Genomic DNA, 16,540 nt, shown 5'->3' with positions numbered 1-16,540 from the left:
CAATCAGTGAACTAGGGTGCCTCTAATTTTATTAAGCACCAGAAAGCAATAAAATGTACTGAAAATTAAAATTGCTTGTTTGGGAGTTCCCGTCGTGGCTCAGTGGTTAACGAATCGACTAGGAACCATGAGGTTGGGGTTCGATCCCTGGTCTCGTTCAGTGGGTTGGGGATCCTGCGTGGGTTGGGGATCCTGCGTTGCCATGAGCTGTAGTGTAGATCACAGATGGGGCTCGGATCCCACATGGCTGTGGCTGTGGCGTAGGCCGGCAGCTACAGCTCTGATTAGACCCCTAGCCTGAGAACCCCCATGTGCCATGGGTGCGGCCCTAAAAAAACAAAACAAAACAAAATTTGCTTGTTTGAATGTTTGACCATCAGCAGCCCCTGGGATCTTCCAGGGGTCTCAGTGTCCTTATGACAAGCAGCGAACAGCAGTGCTGGGAGGAAGCAACAATGAAATTAAGCAACAAGTGTTTAATTTCCTTTCAGAGGCTGGCAGAGGTGAGAAAAAGCAACTGGCACGAGGAAAATGCAAGTACTGAGAACAATTGAATGGAGAGAGAAAATTCGAGGTGGGCAGAACACACAAGTCTACTGAATGGACAGAGCTGGCATGGGGTGTGGCTCGGTGGGGAGTGCACTCCTGTAACCATCAAATCCACGGGCACAACCCTCAGCACTTCTGAAAGGGGCTCCTTTGCTTCTACAGGTAGGGGATATGATGGTCCCCAGAGGGATCCTATCCTATCTGGGACCCATGGAAAAAACCCTGAAATGATTAAAAGCAAGAAGGTAGAGAATCATAGGTTATCTGGACTAAAACGTCAGAGAAAAGAGAGTTCCAGTCATGCTGAGAACTGAGGAAATGCTGTCTTTGTTTGTTTTCTCTTTTTCTTTTTTCTTTTTTTGCTTGCAAAGAGGTTTGCATGGAGGACATGGGCTCTGAGATGGACCTCAAAGAATTAGAGTGGTACCTGCTGCCCACGATCATTAAAGCTTTATCTCCTGCTTGGGATGCTGTGCCCAATATGGCAGCTGCGCTTCTCAGCTGAGGCCTCCAGCATGAGCCTACCTCTTCTGCTTCTAGACTGCCCCACTTATAGGGGGTCTGGACGGTGCAGGTCTTAGCAACCATTCTCTGCCCCCTCCCAGCCAGGGGCATCTTCCAGGGCTTGGGTGCCTGCCCTGGGGAGAACCAGGGAAGGAGGCAGAACTTTTTGGAAAACTCAGGCCAGGTGATGGGAGGAGGCACTCTATGCTTTTTCTCCAACACTGAATCCAACCCTCCAAGTCCTGAATATCCAGGCCTCATTCCCCAGGCACTTAGCATCTTCAAATAACAATTTTTAAAAAAGGGGAGAAGAGGCATACTTATCAGTAACATTCCTATGAGTTAAGTTAATTCCAAAGAAAGAAAGGAAAAAAAAAAAGTGTACACAGATGCAGAGGCTGTGATTGGCCAAGACGGGTGTGTAGAGATCCTCCCCCCCCATTTGCAGTGCACACAGATCCCATCTCTGGAAGCCAGGAAGGCCTAACCTCACCCTACCTGGATGGAACTCTGAGACCCAAAGATGGAAATGGTTGGCCCACGATCATCAACAGCTGAGATGGCAGAAAGCAGTTGCCCTGGCTTGCTGGCTGCAGGCATGGGGGTCTCTCCGGCACTGGATGCCTTTGCAGAGGTCAAGCCCCACCCGGGTGGCGTTTTATCTCTTTCTCTTGTTGTTTTGTAAATTCTCTAAGCTCATCCGCTGACCTCCCTGAGTGCCTTTTATCGCGGAACAAAATAAGCCGAAATAGAGCTCCAAAGGAATCTAGAGACCTCACTCCTAAAACCTCCCAGGACTCTCCTCCATAGTCGTTCCAATACCGGACACCCCTCTCCCAAACATCCTGACTCCAGACTTAATGGCATTAAGAACTCGAACTAGGTCCGTCTACTTCCGCACAAGACGGGTCCTGCTCTTCTCAGAAAGTCAGCCCTGTATCTGTAAAGCCCGGCAGAACCTGAGCTTATGTGGATGTCTCTTTGTGGTGGCTCATTCAGGGTATGTCACATTCACGTCACCGGGGGTGGGGGGCGGGGGGGGGGTCCTGAAGAGCTGGGTTAAAAGCCACTCAGAAGCAGCGGTCCCCAGCCCCACCGTGCTCCAGGGTCCCAGTGGCGAGTGGTTGCCCATATCCCGAGGCCATCCCCTGGGGAAGTGGTTAAATCTGCCCTCCGCGAAAAGAGATCAAAGACAAAAAAACATTGGGTCTTAAGTTTCCTTGCTGGAGCTCCTGGAAATGGGGGAGGAAGAGAGATGCGGAGAAAAGCGGGTGCAGAAGGGGCTGGCGAGGGCAGGGAGGGGAAAGAAGGGAGGAGGGCCCAGAGGCTCGCGAGAGGAGATGGAGCGGAGCAGAGCACAGATTAGCCGCCGGGCCTCGGACCACCGCTCACCCCCAGCAACCTGAGTCACAGGGAAGGCAGCGGGGACTGGAGGCGGCGCTAGACTGAAGCCAGGGCCTCCTGCAGCCTCCCCACGCTCTGCAGCTGTCTGACACCGCCTAGTGGCTCCTCTCTGTACTTCCACCCTCGTTCCCCTCAGCAGCACCCCCCCCCTCCCCCGAGGTGCTTCATTGTCTGACTTCTTCTGGCTGCCGAAACCAGAAACCCCGAAAGTTAACCAGGTCAGTCCCCCCAAAGGCTTAACATCACCCGCCAACCTTAGGGGTGGTCAGAACTGCTGCCTCCCTTTACCTATGAAGGGCTCCCAACTTTTTTTTTTTTTCTTTTTTTCTTTTTAGGGCGCACCCGCTGGGCTTATGGAAGTTCCCAGGCTAGGGGTTGAATCAGAGCTGCAGCTGCCAGCCTACACCACAGCCACAGCAATGCAGGATCCAACCCGCGTCTGCAACCTACACCAGAGCTCATGGCAACACTGGATCCTTAACCTACTGATCCTTAACCTACTTAACCTACTGGATCCTTAACCTACTGAGCATCCTCTTGGATACTAGGTGGGTTCCTTACTACTAAGACACAACTGGTACTCCTGTCTTTTTCTTTTCTTTTTTTCTTTTTTCTTTTTTTAGGGGCTCCCATTTTTTACCCATAGGGTCAGATTTTCACTTGTAAATAATGGTGCTGATGGAGCTGGAATGCTGGCCTCCTAGCTCCTTCCCTGGCTTCTGGGTACGCCCTGACACCCATCGAGACTGTTCCACCCAGCTCTTAGCCTTCCACCACCTCTGATTCTTGTGCAGTGTTCTCAGTATTTATCTACCTGTGTCTTATTAATCCAGGCCTGGAATGCTGTAGTGATGTTGGGCTGTACCTGCAGTCTGCCCCGGGGCATACATGCACACTGAGGACCTCTTAGGAAACCCAGCATATATTAAATTCCCATATGTAAGTGAGTTTGTTTCTGGACTTGCTATTCTGTTCCATTGATCCAGTTGTCTCTGACCAGTCAAATGTCTTTTCTATTTTAATGTCTTCATAGCTCACTGTCCTTTCTTTAAATTGACTTTCTGTTATTGACCACTTCACAAGACTCAGAATAAACTTATGATGATACAGAATTTATGTCTTTTTAGGGCCGCACCTGCAGCATATGGAGGTTCCCAGGCTAGGGGTCCAATCAGAGCTATAGCCGCTGGCCTATGCCACAGCACAGCAATGCCAGATCCGATGCACCTCTGCAACCTACACCACAGCTCAAGGCGATGATGGATTCTTAACCCACCGAGAGAGGCCAGGGGTCAAACTTGTGTCCTCATGGATGCTAGTCGGGTTCGTTAAGCACTGAGCCATAACAGGAACTCCCAATACTGAATTTTGAAACAAGCATCTGAAGATTTACTACCCCAAATGTGTGTTTTCTCCCTGATGGATTACTTCTTTTTTTTTTTTTTTTTTTTTCCCTAATAGCAGTGTTTCTGCTAAGAGCAATTTCAAAACTGCACTTTGGGGATTATCTTCCCAGTTGGCTTCCACAGTCTGTAAAAATTTTCCTTTCATTACTATTCATTTTTACTCAGAAGCAGCGGCCCCCAGCCTCACAGTGCTCCAGGGCCCCAGTGCCGAGTGGTTGCAAAACCATACTGCTATCCAGCTCAAGAACCAGGCCCTTCTCCAAGCTGGGCAAGGAGGACCTGGAGCCTGGGGACCAGCCTGGGGCCAGAGTAGAGAGGTGACAACTCAGGTGCTGCTGATAGGCCCAGAGCTGCATGAGGGGAGAGGGGGTACAAAGAAAAGGAATCCAAGGCAGTTTGAAAGATGAACTCGGCTGAGGACAGACTGGATGTCAGGAATGTGCTCCTTAATGAAGGCTGCCCCTTCCCACCCACCACTGATCCATCCTCCAACTTGCTAGAACATGAGTCAAGTTATATCACATGCCTGCCTCCTGGGACTCAAGCCCCTTGGTGTTCCAGCCCTGGCTCCCTGTCCCACTACCTGAGTCTCATTGCAGAGCCCCCAAGCAGCCGTGGGGTCTCTGCTCTCTGGGACCATATTTGAACTGAGCCCTCCACCAGATTCATCCTCTTCAACCTCTGCATTAATCTGCTTAGGCAGCCACAGCAAAGTAATGCTGACGGGGTGGCCAAACAATACACTTATTTTCTCCCAGTGCTTGAGGCTGGAAACCCAAGGTCAAAGTGCCAGCAGGGTGGGTTTCTTCTGAAGCCTCTTCTCTTGATGTAGACAGCCATCTTCTCCCAGTGTCTTCCAGGATCTCCCTGGTGTTTGTCCACATTCTACCTTCTTCTTCCTATTGGTACTCTAGTTATATTGAACCAGGGCCCACCCTAATGACCTCATTTCAATTCAGTTTCGTCTTTATTATTTTTATTTGTTTGTTTATTTTTTCATTTTTGGCCGCCCCATAGCATACGGAGTTCCTGGGCCAGGGATCAGATCCAAGCCACAGGCATGACCTAAGCCATATCTCAGCAGCAATGCTGAATCCTTAATCCACTGTGCCAGGCCAGGGATCAAACCTATATCCCAGAGCTCCCAAGATGCTGCCAATCCCATTGTGCCAGAGCAGAAACTCCCAGTTAACTCTTGAAAGACCTTTTCTCCTAATACAGTCAAATTCTGAGGTCTTGAGGGTGAGGACTTCAATATATGAATTTACAGTTTAACCCATAACATGTGGTAGAATCCTACTCAAACCCCAGACCTTCTTCAGTGTGTCAACACCTTCCAGCCCATCCCCTCATCCCAGCTGGCTCTCTCCCCAGGGACAAAATGAACACCTCCCTCTTCTGAGCAGCCACGGGTCGACTCCTTTCCCTCTTGCAGCATCTATCACAACACCCTCTAATGAGCTGTTCGCTGTGTTCCCTTCTTTACTGTGAGCTGCCTATAAAAGCCACTCCTCTTCAGCTCCTGGCTTCTAGATATTAAACACACAATCTCCCCTCTTTGGGTCTCAAATCTTCCACAGGAATGAAAAACACCAGACTCCAACTCAGCAAGGCTCAGTGCCTGCTTTCTGCATCAGAGTGCCTGGCACATGGTGAGGGCTATAGTGGTGTTTGCTCTGCCCATTGTTATCTGACCTTTGTCCAAAGGTGTGGCGCGTAAATGTGGATGTCTGCGGAGATGTGAAATCATACACATCTGGACTGAGATTGGTGGGAAGGGAAAGTAAACATGCCGTGTGTCAGCCAGAGCTCTACAGATGGGCCTTATTCCAGCAGAGGTGGTGCAATCATTATTAGAATAGAAACAGCATGAAACTGGCCTCTCCACTGTGCCACTTTCACGGATAAGACAGGTTCAGCGTCAGACCTGCACAGCTGATCCCTCCCAGAGGACCATGGACTTTTCTGTGGGTGCTGGGAAGAAGAGTGGCACTGTGGGCCAAAGCCTGAAGAAATTGCTTAAGAAGCACATGGCAGGAGTTCCCATCGTGGCTCAGTGGTTAACAAATAGGACTAGGAACATGAGGTTGCACGTTCGAACCCTGGCCTCACTCAGTGGGTTAAGGATCTGGCATTGCTGTGAGCTGTGGTGTAGGTCACAGATGCGGCTCCAATATGGTGTTGCTATGGCTGTGACATAGGTCGGCCGCTATAGCTCTGATTAGACCCCTAGCCTGGGAACCTCCATATGCCAAAGGTGCAGCCCTAAAAAGCAAAAAAAAAAAAAAAAAAAAAAAAAAAATGAAGAAGAAGAAGAAGCACATGGCACCCTATGATGTTGGCTGTGCACTCTGCCCAGCCAGCCAACCTTGACAACTGGCCACCCTGGGTCCTGCTGCCTCTCCATGTGGCACCTAAGTCATCAAATAGGACCTATAATAGATTCTGCAGACACCAGATCCCTGCCTTTAGGAAATCCTCATGTCAAATTCACTTAAGCAGAATGTATGAAAGTATGCAGCTGTCAAAATGAGAGGAACAGGTAGTGAAGATTCCAGTCCCTTTCTTTATCCACTGACCTCATTCCCTGGAGGGGACACCTCCTGTTAGTCCCCATTATCCCACCCTTCCTTCTTCCAGAAGCAGACTTTCCTTCATTCAGGCACCAACACCCCACATCCAACCATCCATTTGTATCCAGTGGAGCCACCCATCATGATTCCCCACCCCCTTGACCACAGGAGTGAGCACATGACTCAAGCTGGGCCAATCAGAATGAACTCCTGAAGTTTTTCATGTTGAAGTCAGGGGAGAGGAACAGCTCCATAATAATGTTGATAACGACAGTCATAACCACAGCACTAGCAATCAACACTTTAGAAATGCCAGCTGGAGTTCTGTTGTGGCTCAGCAGTAACAAGCCTGACTAGTATCCAAGTGGGCGCAGGTTCAATCCCTGGCCTTGCTCAGTGGGTTAAGGATCCTGTGTTTGCTGTGGCTGTGGCCTAGGCCGACAGCTACAGCTCTGATTCAACCCCTAGCCTGGGAACTTCCATATGCTGTGTGTGCAGCCCTAAAATAAATAAATAAATAAATAAATAAACATTCCAGCAATGTGTTGTATGAAGTAGATTCTAAGATTACCCCATTTAATTCATATGAAGTAGATTCTAAGATTACCCCATTTTTCAAATACGGAAGTTGAGGCTCAGAAAGTGAAGTCATTTGCCTTAATACATGGAAAGGCAAGGATTCAAACCCAGACGGACTGACTCCAGAAACAGCATTCTTGGGCTCCTCCCCTTGTAGCCTGCAGAGGTCGGAAGTCAGCTTCCCCATTGTGTGGGAAAGCCAGGTTAAGGGCAGCCTGCAGAGAGAAGCAGATATGAAAGATGGAAAGAGTCACCTGGCAAATTTGGATTCTTAGTTCTGCTCCCTTTTTCTCTTTTCCCATCTCTTGTTTTAGTTACATGAGGCAATAAATGGTCAGTTTTCCTAAAATGGTCCCCAAAGAGCCTCTGTTGCTTGCACTCTGCCCTGTGATCCCATCTCCCACCACCTACCTTTCCATCATTGCTTTTCTGCCCTTTATCTTCTACCTCTCCTTTCCCTGAGCTCTTTCACAAGTCTACTTAAACTTCTAAAGGCTTCTTCTGCCTAAAATAAACATCTCTATCACGTTAAGGTCTTGAACAGCTGTATCTTTCCATACCATCCTGGAAAGAGCTGTCACAAGTGGATCATTATCTTCTCATTCCTCTTCCCTTTGCACCAGGCTGCTGCCCTTACCATCCCATGAAAGCCAATCTTTCAAGACCAAAAGCAATGTCTTTTCTCAGTCTTCATCCTCTTCAATTTCTGTAGACCATTTGGCCCTGCTGATTCCCTCCTCCTCTTTTTATTTTCCAGCTTTTTAGGGCCACACCCAAGGCATAGGGAAATTCCCAGGCTAGGGGTCAAAACTGAGCTACAGCTGCCAGCTGCACCATAGCCACAGCAACACCACATCCGAGCTGCAACTGTGACCTACACCGAAGCTCATGGCAATGCCAGATCCTTAATCCACTGAGCAAGGCCAGGTATCAAATCTGCGTCCTCATGATTCCTTACCATGAGGTTCATTACCACTGAGCCGCAACAAGAACTCCTTATTTTTAAATTTTATCCATGTTTCAGATAGAATAGTGCAAAACTCAAAAGAATTGTTTCAAGAGTGCCTGTTGTGGCTCAGTAGTAACAAACCCGCCTAGTATCTATGAGGACTCAGGTTTGATCCCTGGCCTTGCTCAGTGGGATAAGGATCTGATAAGGATCTGGAATAGGTTGCAGATGAGACTTGGATCTGGTGTTGCTGTGGTGTAGGCCAGCAGCTGCATCTCTGATTTGACCACTAGCTTGGGAACTTCTGTATACTGCAGGTGTGGCCCTAAAAAGCAAAACATAAATAACATTTTTTAAAATTTTAAAAATTAAATAAAAATTTAAAAATGAAAGCTAGGAGTTCCATTGTGGCTCAGTGGGTTGAGGACCCAAAGTTGTCTCTGTGAGGATGTGGGTTTAATCTCTGGTCTTGCTTAGTGAGTTAGGTATCTGGCATTGCCATAAACTGCATTTCAGGTCACAGATGTGAATCAGATCTGGCATTGCTGTGGCTGTGGCTTAGGCAGATTACATTGGAAGTAAAAGAAACCTTTTATAGTCTTTACTAAGAACAGACCAATAATCTAAGGTATGTCCCACGAAAATATTTCCTGTTGCTTCATGTCATCTTTATCAGGTTTTTGAATATTGAGAAAAAGTGAGTCTTTTCAATATTAAATGAGTTAAGCTTTTTTTAAAAAACTATTTACCTTTCTGTATTTGCCTTTAAAACACAGTAATTATCACTTCAGTTGGATGAATAACTAAGTATTGTTTCAGTTGAATGAATAAATAGGAGTGACTTCTGTTCCTATCAAGTGTTTTAAATCTTTTGACATTTTTGACATACTGTCTCAAATCAAATTCTAAGTGAAATCTTTTAGACCTTGAGCTAATTTCAGGATTTTTCAGAGGACCCCGAAAGATCTCAAAAGATGTGCTCTCTTTCCTTGTAAAAAGAGAAATGTGAATTTATTTAGGCTTATTTGATATGTTAAATTGCATGGGAAATGTCAAATAAATAGTAATGTTTAATCTTCATAGATTATATTTCCAAGAGTATATAAGTAATTTTTTTTTCTTTTTTTTTTTGGTCTTTTTGCCATTTCTTAGGCTGCTCCCTCGGCATATGGAGGTTCCCAGGCTAGGGGTCTAATCGGAGCTGTAGCCACTGGCCTACACCAGAGCCACAGCAATGCAGGATCCGAGCCACGTCTGCAACCTACACCACAGTTCACAGCAACGCTACTGAGCGAGGCCAGGGATCAAACCCTCAACCTCACTGTTCCTAGTCGGATTCGTTAACCACTGCGCCACGACGGGAACTCCAGTAATTCAGAAACTGTATGAAAATCCTAAAAATCTGTTTTATCCCAGTATAATGTTATCAATCACAATTCCACCTATTAACTTAAAACATTGTATGTCACAAAATTCGTCAAATTTACTTGTCAATAGCATAATTTTTACAAATAAATTTTCACCAGATCATTAACCATGGCTTTTTTTTTTTTTTTGTCTTTTTCTATTTCTTTGGGCTGCTCCCACGGCATATGGAGGTTCCCAGGCTAGGGGTCGAATCGGAGCTGTAGCCACTGGCCTACGCCAGAGCCACGGCAACTCGGGATCCGAGCCTCGTCTGCGACCTACACCACAGCTCACTGCAACGCCGGATCCTTAACCCACTGAACAAGGGCAGGGACCGAACCCGCAACATCATGGTTCCAGTTGGATTCGTTAACCACTGCACCACGACGGGAACTCCTAACCATGGCTATTTTTAATCTTTTGTCCTTTGCAGGCAATTATTGCTTTACTCTTTATTCTACTCTGAAAGCATTAACAATCAACTCCAGGCAAAAATGTTTCATTTTCATAAGAGATTCATGGAAATGACCCTTATAGGTATTCTAGAATACAGGTGTCTCATAACTTTAAAATTGTAACTGAACAAGATTAATATTTCTAAAATTCTAATGGAAAACTGATTGATTCATAAAACCACTAAACCCAAATCAAGCAAAACCAGAATTAATTACATGAGAAAGAATGAACTGATTTGGTAAATGAACAATTTGGTAAAGTAAGCAAAGTTGAAATATTTATCTTTTTCTCCCTACCCATTCCCTCCAGAACTGAGTAACTCTTAACATTCATTATTTTTCAGGATAACATGTGTATTTACATAAATCCAAAAAGAATCAGTTCCCCTTGTAGCAGGACACAGTTGGACAAATCTTTAGCTGGCTTCCTACCCTAAAGAGACTTTTAAATATCTAATCTGATATTCCTTATTACCAGACAATTCTACGGAGTTGAGTTTGACTTCATGGAATCAGTAAAGCCCCTTGGATATTGCCAAAACTTTCACTGGAGTGTCATATTTGAGAATATGCACAGAATCACTATTGCTACAATTGTATAATCAAGCCAAGTTTATTAAGACTAGCTTATTTTACATATTGGTTTCACTGTCGATACCTTTAATAAAAATGAGGTGACTATAAACAAATTGTATTTCAATAGAAAACTGTAGTGTACCCATTATCAGATTCTGGTCCTATTCATCATCCTTGAGGTTTTGTCATCTACCTGTAAACCTCAGAGAAACCCCGTAACAGATCATGTATGAGGAATCTTCATGTCTGTTGCTATATGGGCTATTCAGCAGGGTTCACCAGAATACTAGATGACATCATCAAAGAGAGTCAAACTACAAGCCAGGAAAATCTATCACGTTGAAACTACCACCTTCATTTCATTATCTAAAGATGGTCCTACCTCAAATCTAGAAATCTTCTCTCCTGCTGCTCTCCAAACTCAGAAACTGCGTTTATAATTTGCTCCAACTATTAAGCTTTGCTCTTCTTTTCTTTCCAGAGAAATGCTTCTTATTAAACTACCTGACTGCTCACACCACACAGAGGACTAATTTTGGTGGAAGTTCACCTGTAATACCATCTCTTGAAATAAAACATCCGCATGATGTTCATCCTGTCCCAAGTGACCCAACTGCTCATATGTGATATGTTCCTATGTAAACAACTCAGAAAAATTGAAACCCAATTACACATTATCACAAAAAAATGCAGATTGACTTAGAAGGTAAAATCTGAATCTGATCATACTTATTGACTTATTAGTTAAATCTTGACTCCTAGGAGACTCTGCTCTGGAGAACTTTTCGATCTTTAGCTGTTACTCTTACAATTATCATATTAACCTCTTTAGTGCATTGTACTCTCTCAAGCGTCTCAAATACCTTTTAGCAGCCATTCATGTACCAGATGGAATCCCTCAGGATCAGACAACTGGAAGCACTCAATGATCTGACCTCTATGATGATGATGCAACAATCACAACCATCTGTCCTGATGAATCAACCAGCAGAAACAGTGACTGTGTGATTCTTTTGCCTGGCCCCATCAGCAGTGGTTAACGGAGAATAATAATGCTATCCCTGTTGTTCATATTCTTAACCTGCTGAGACAATAACCAAAGCAGGGGGTAGGGGATTGTTAAAATTAAACACAAAACAGAGACCACACTTGAAAATTCCCTGAGCAGACGAAACTATGTAAGTCACATAAGTGAAACTTAATTTAGGGTTTTTTTCTGCAAAATAAGCAAAACTTAACTTGGGTCACTTCTTGTAAGTGTCTGATAATCGTAAAGCAAACAAGTCAGCTTTCCAAAAATGACATGAGATAATCACCTTTAACCAATCCCCTGCTGTCTGGAAACCCTTGTTCTAATAACCAGTCCTTATAATAAACAACTTCCTTACTTTCATTGAATTAGTCATCATGACCCTGAGTTTCATTTAAGTCTTTGCATTGAGAAGCTCCCAGTTCACAAACTGTTCTATTAGACACACTAAACTCCTACTAACTACTGTGTATTGTTTTGGTGAGTTTGATGTAGCCACTTCTGGATATTTGCCACCTGCCGATCCCATCTGTCTCCTTGTTTGGACATCCCCACCATAAGCCTCAAATCAGTACCTCTGTTCCTGACCCCCCACCCCTAGCCCTGATTTCACGACTGCCCTGCAAACAGTTTCATCTGCATGCTCCATCAGCACTGAAATTCAGAATGCACCAGACAACACTTGCAGAGTCATTAGGAAAAAGATAACGTTGGACCCATTCTTCATATCATATACCAGAAAGTAAACTCCAAATGGATCTATATTTCTAAAATGAACTTATATAAGTATTTGAATAAAGACTAAATCTGCAAGATTGGAAATACATACCACTTATTAGGAAAAAAAAAAAACTTTGACAGTAAACCTTCATACATATTCTGGCTAAACTATTAAACTTAGAAAATTATATATATATATATATATATATATATATATATATATATATCACATCCAGAACAAAAAGAAATTCACTTATTAGGAGAAAAATAGGGCAGGTTTATGATGTCTTTCCAGGAGCAATCAGTGCCAGAACAAAGGAGAAATGTCTACAAGGAAAAAAAAATATATGATCCAAGTGGATGCTATGCAGCCAAGTTGGAGCTTAAGTATAAAGGCAAGAGCTCACATTTTCAGACATGAAAGGACTCAGGAAATGCAGCATCTATGAGCCCTTTTGAGGAATCTACTTGATGGTGAAATCTTACTCACTAAAGGATGAATTGAAATAAAGAGCCCTGTTATTCTGAAGCCATAGAAATGAGTCTGGTGAGGAGCACAGCCTCCACTTAGATGTGAGAATGTTATTAAACATCTAAGATAATTACGGCTTCAGAATGCAGAAGGTAATTGTTGCAACTCTAACCACATTGACAAAGCTGAATAATATAAACATCAAAATTGGGAGAAAGGATAGGTCAGAAGGGAAGATACATCCATATGTTAATCCCTTAGCTGTCTTAGCAAAGAATCAAGATCAATCTTGCCTATACAGAAACTAGCACTTTAAAAAAATTATTTGTGGAGTTCCCATTGTGGCTCAGCAGTAACCAACCCGACTGGTATCCATGAGGATGTGGGTTCAATCCCTGGCCTTGCTTAGTGGGTTACGGATCTGGTATTGCTGTGGCTGTGGTGTAGGCTGGCAGCTGCACCTCTGATTCAGCCCCTAGCCTGGGGACTACCATATGCCAAGTGGGTGCGGCCCTAAAAAAAAAAAAGAAAGAAAGAAAGAAAAAAAAAAAGAAAAAAATTTTAGTATACCAACTAGTTAATTTTTATTGAAATACAGTTGATTTACAATGTTGTGTTTATTTCTGCTTTATGGCAAAGTGACTCAGTTATACATGTTTATTCTTTTTCATAATCTTTTCCACTATGGTTTATCACAGGATATTGATATAGTTCCCTGCACTATACAGTAGGACATTGCTGTTTATCCATCATATATACAATAGACACTAGCATTTTTTAAAAATCCACAATGACTCCAGTTTCTTAAATTCCCATACATTTAGTGGGGTCTTTTAGAAACTTATTTCCCTTTTAGGGAAGAAACTATTACCTAAAGTAGTGTGATCTAAGCCTTTGTTTCTATTACATTCATTCAAAATTTAATGCAGTGTTTATTTTTAAAAATATATCACATATAGAAAGATATCATCCTTACACAGTTGTTTTCATCTATCTTTGTCTCTTTGTCTTTATCTAGATCCTTCTTCCTATATATGCATAAAGGGCTATCTGGAATGATATCAACCAAATACTATAATCAGTTATTTTTATATAGTAGAATTTTTCATAATTTGTTTCTTTAGACTTTTCTGTATTTCTTGTTTTTTATAATAATAATGTGTAGGCTGTATTACAATAATGACATATTTAAAGATAAAGGGATTGACAAAGAAATACCAAACAGATTCACTCAAAAAGAAAGAAAGTAGTTCCTGTCGTGGCGCAATGGTTAACGAATCTGACTAGGAACCATGAGGTTGCGGGTTCGGTCCCTGCCCTTGCTCAGTGGGTTAAGGATCCCTAGCCTGGGAACCTCTATATGCCACGGGAGCGGCCCAAAGAAATAGCAAAAAGACAAAAAAAAAAAACAACAACAACAACAAAAAAAAAGAAAGCAAGTAGATAGAGATATTAACATTAGACAAAATGGCATTTAAGGTCAAAAGTATGAGAGTTATGAGAGATATTACAGTATGGTATTTTTTCATTTTATTTTTATTTATTTATTTATTTATTTTTTTATTTTTTATTTTTTTTTTGGTCTTTTTCCATTTCTTGGGCCACTCCCATGGCATATGGAGGTTCCCAGGCTAGGGGTGGAATCAGAGCTGTAGCCACTGGCCTACACCAGAGCCACAGCAACTAGAGATCTGAGCCGAGTCTGCAACCTACACCACAGCTCACGGCAATGCCAGATCCTCAACCCACTGAGCAAGGCCAGGGATCGAACCTGCAACCTCATGGTTCCTAGTCAGATTTGTTAACCACTGAGCCACGATGGGAACTCCTATTTTATTTTATTTTTTTAGGGCCACCACAGCCACAGAAATGCCAGATCCAAACCATGTCTGCAACCTACACTGCAGCTCATGGCAACACCAGATCCTTAACCCTCTGAGCAAGGGCAGGGATTGAACCCACATCCTCATAGATACTAGTCAGATTCTTAACCCACTGAGCCACAATGGGAACTCCCTATAGTATGGTAAAAGGTACAGTTTGAAGATTTATAAAGCATAGATGTTGATATTCCCAACACTATAGTTACAAGATACATAAAACAAAAACTACCAAAAATACGAGAAGGACTGCATTTGAATCACAAACATGTGCGCACGAGCGCACACACACACACACACACACACACACACACACACACACACCTTAAGTATACATATTGAAATGCTTTACCTTCTTCTGAATTTGACAGATCTTATAAAACAGATAAAAAATGACATAGAGAATCTGAATATTATAATCAGCAAGCTTGATCTGGTACATACACGGAATTCAGTACCTTAATAATGAAAAATAGACATTATTTTACTTTGCCCTTAGAATTTTTATAAAAGCTATGAATGAAATATAAAAAAATGGAGATTTACAAGCCTAACTTCCTGAGCATAGGGCAACAAAATTAGAAATACATGATCGACGCACACCTTCAAAAAGTCTGAAGTACCTAAGAGTTAAGAAGCACTGTCCTAAACACCTCCTAAATCAGAAGAATTCAAATTTAAATTGTCTAGAAAATAATGGAAAGGAAATATACATGAATGGATGAATACTTAAAAAAAGAACAAGAAGGGGGAGAAAAGAAAAGGGGGAGAGACGAAATCACCTAACTAAATATGTTTGGTCAGACCAATGACCAATGGAACAGAATAGAGAATCCAGAAATAAACCCTGACACCTATGGTCAATTAATCTTTGACAAGGGAGGCAAGAACATAAAATGGGGAAAAAGAAAGTCTATTCAGCAAGCATTGCTGGGAAGCCTGGACAGCTGCATGCAAAGCAATGAAACTAGAACACACCCTCACTCCATGCACAAAAATAAACTCCAAATGGCTGAAAGACTTAAATATACGACAGGACACCATCAAACTCCTAGAAGAAAACATAGGCAAAACACTCTCTGACATCAACATCATGAATATTTGCTCAGGTCAGTCTCTCAAAGCAATAGAAATTAGAGCAAAAATAAACCCATGGGACCTCATCAAACTGAAAAGCTTTTGCACAGCAAAGGAAACCAAAAAGAAAACAAAAAGACTACTTTCAGAATGGGAGAAAATAAGTTTCAAATGATGCAACTGACAAGGGCTTAATCTCTAGAATATATAAACAACTTATACAATCCAACAGCAAAAAAACCAATCAAGCAATGGAAAAATGGGCAAAAGACCTGAATAGACATTTCTCCAAAGAAGATATACAGATGGCCAACAAACACATGAAAAAATGCTCAACATCGCTGATTATAAGAGAAATGCAAATCAAAACTACCATGAGATACCACCTCACACCAGTCAGAATGGCCATCATGAATAAATCCACAAATAACAAGTGCTGGAGGGGCTGTGGAGAAAAGGGAACCCTCCTGCACTGTTGGTGGGAATGTAAACTGGTACAGCCACTATGGAGAACAGTTTGGAGATACCTTAGAAATCTATACATAGAACTTCCATATGACCCCGCAATCCCACTCTTGGGCATCTATCTGGACAAAACTCTACTTAAAAGAGACACATGCACCCGCATGTTCATTGCAGCACTATTCACAATAGCCAGGACATAGAAACAACCCAAATGTCCATCGACAGATGATTGGATTCGGAAGGTGTGGTATATATACACAATGGAATACTACTCAGCCATAAAAAAGAATGACATCATGCCATTTGCAGCAACATGGATGGAACTAGAGACTCTCATCCTGAGTGAAATGAGCCAGAAAGACAAAGACAAATACCATAGGATATCACTTATAACTGTGATCTAATATCCAGCACAAATGAACATCTCCTCAAAAAAGAAAATCATAGACTTGGAGAAGAGACTTGTGGCTGCCTGATGGGAGGGGGAGGGAGTG

General features: G+C 43.0%; 1 long non-coding RNA gene across 11 annotated transcripts in view; it reads right to left on the bottom strand.

Moving 5' to 3' along the window:
- Positions 1 to 16,540, bottom strand: part of LOC102158467 (uncharacterized) — a 273,514-nt gene that overhangs the window by 163,020 nt on the left and 93,954 nt on the right. For 3 of the 11 annotated variants that reach the window (XR_014808944.1, XR_014808945.1, XR_014808957.1), the window contains exons 4-5: positions 11,266 to 11,483; positions 7,044 to 7,230 (exon numbers count right to left, since the gene is read on the bottom strand). The exons of 4 other annotated variants lie outside the window; for them this stretch is intronic. This is a non-coding gene — a long non-coding RNA (uncharacterized LOC102158467). Of the gene's footprint in view, positions 1 to 7,043; positions 7,231 to 11,265; positions 11,487 to 16,540 lie in introns of all 11 variants that reach the window. 4 more of the 11 variants (XR_014808946.1, XR_014808953.1, XR_014808964.1 and 1 more) reach the window with 3 other exon arrangements.

This window comes from Sus scrofa, chromosome 1 (genome assembly GCF_054392235.1).
Source record: "Sus scrofa isolate SSC_HxYL_T2T_F1_AM1 chromosome 1, Sscrofa_HxYL_maternal_Yorkshire_Landrace_v2.0, whole genome shotgun sequence".
NCBI lineage: Eukaryota > Metazoa > Chordata > Mammalia > Artiodactyla > Suidae > Sus > Sus scrofa.
This window is presented reverse-complemented; position numbering and strand designations above follow the sequence as displayed.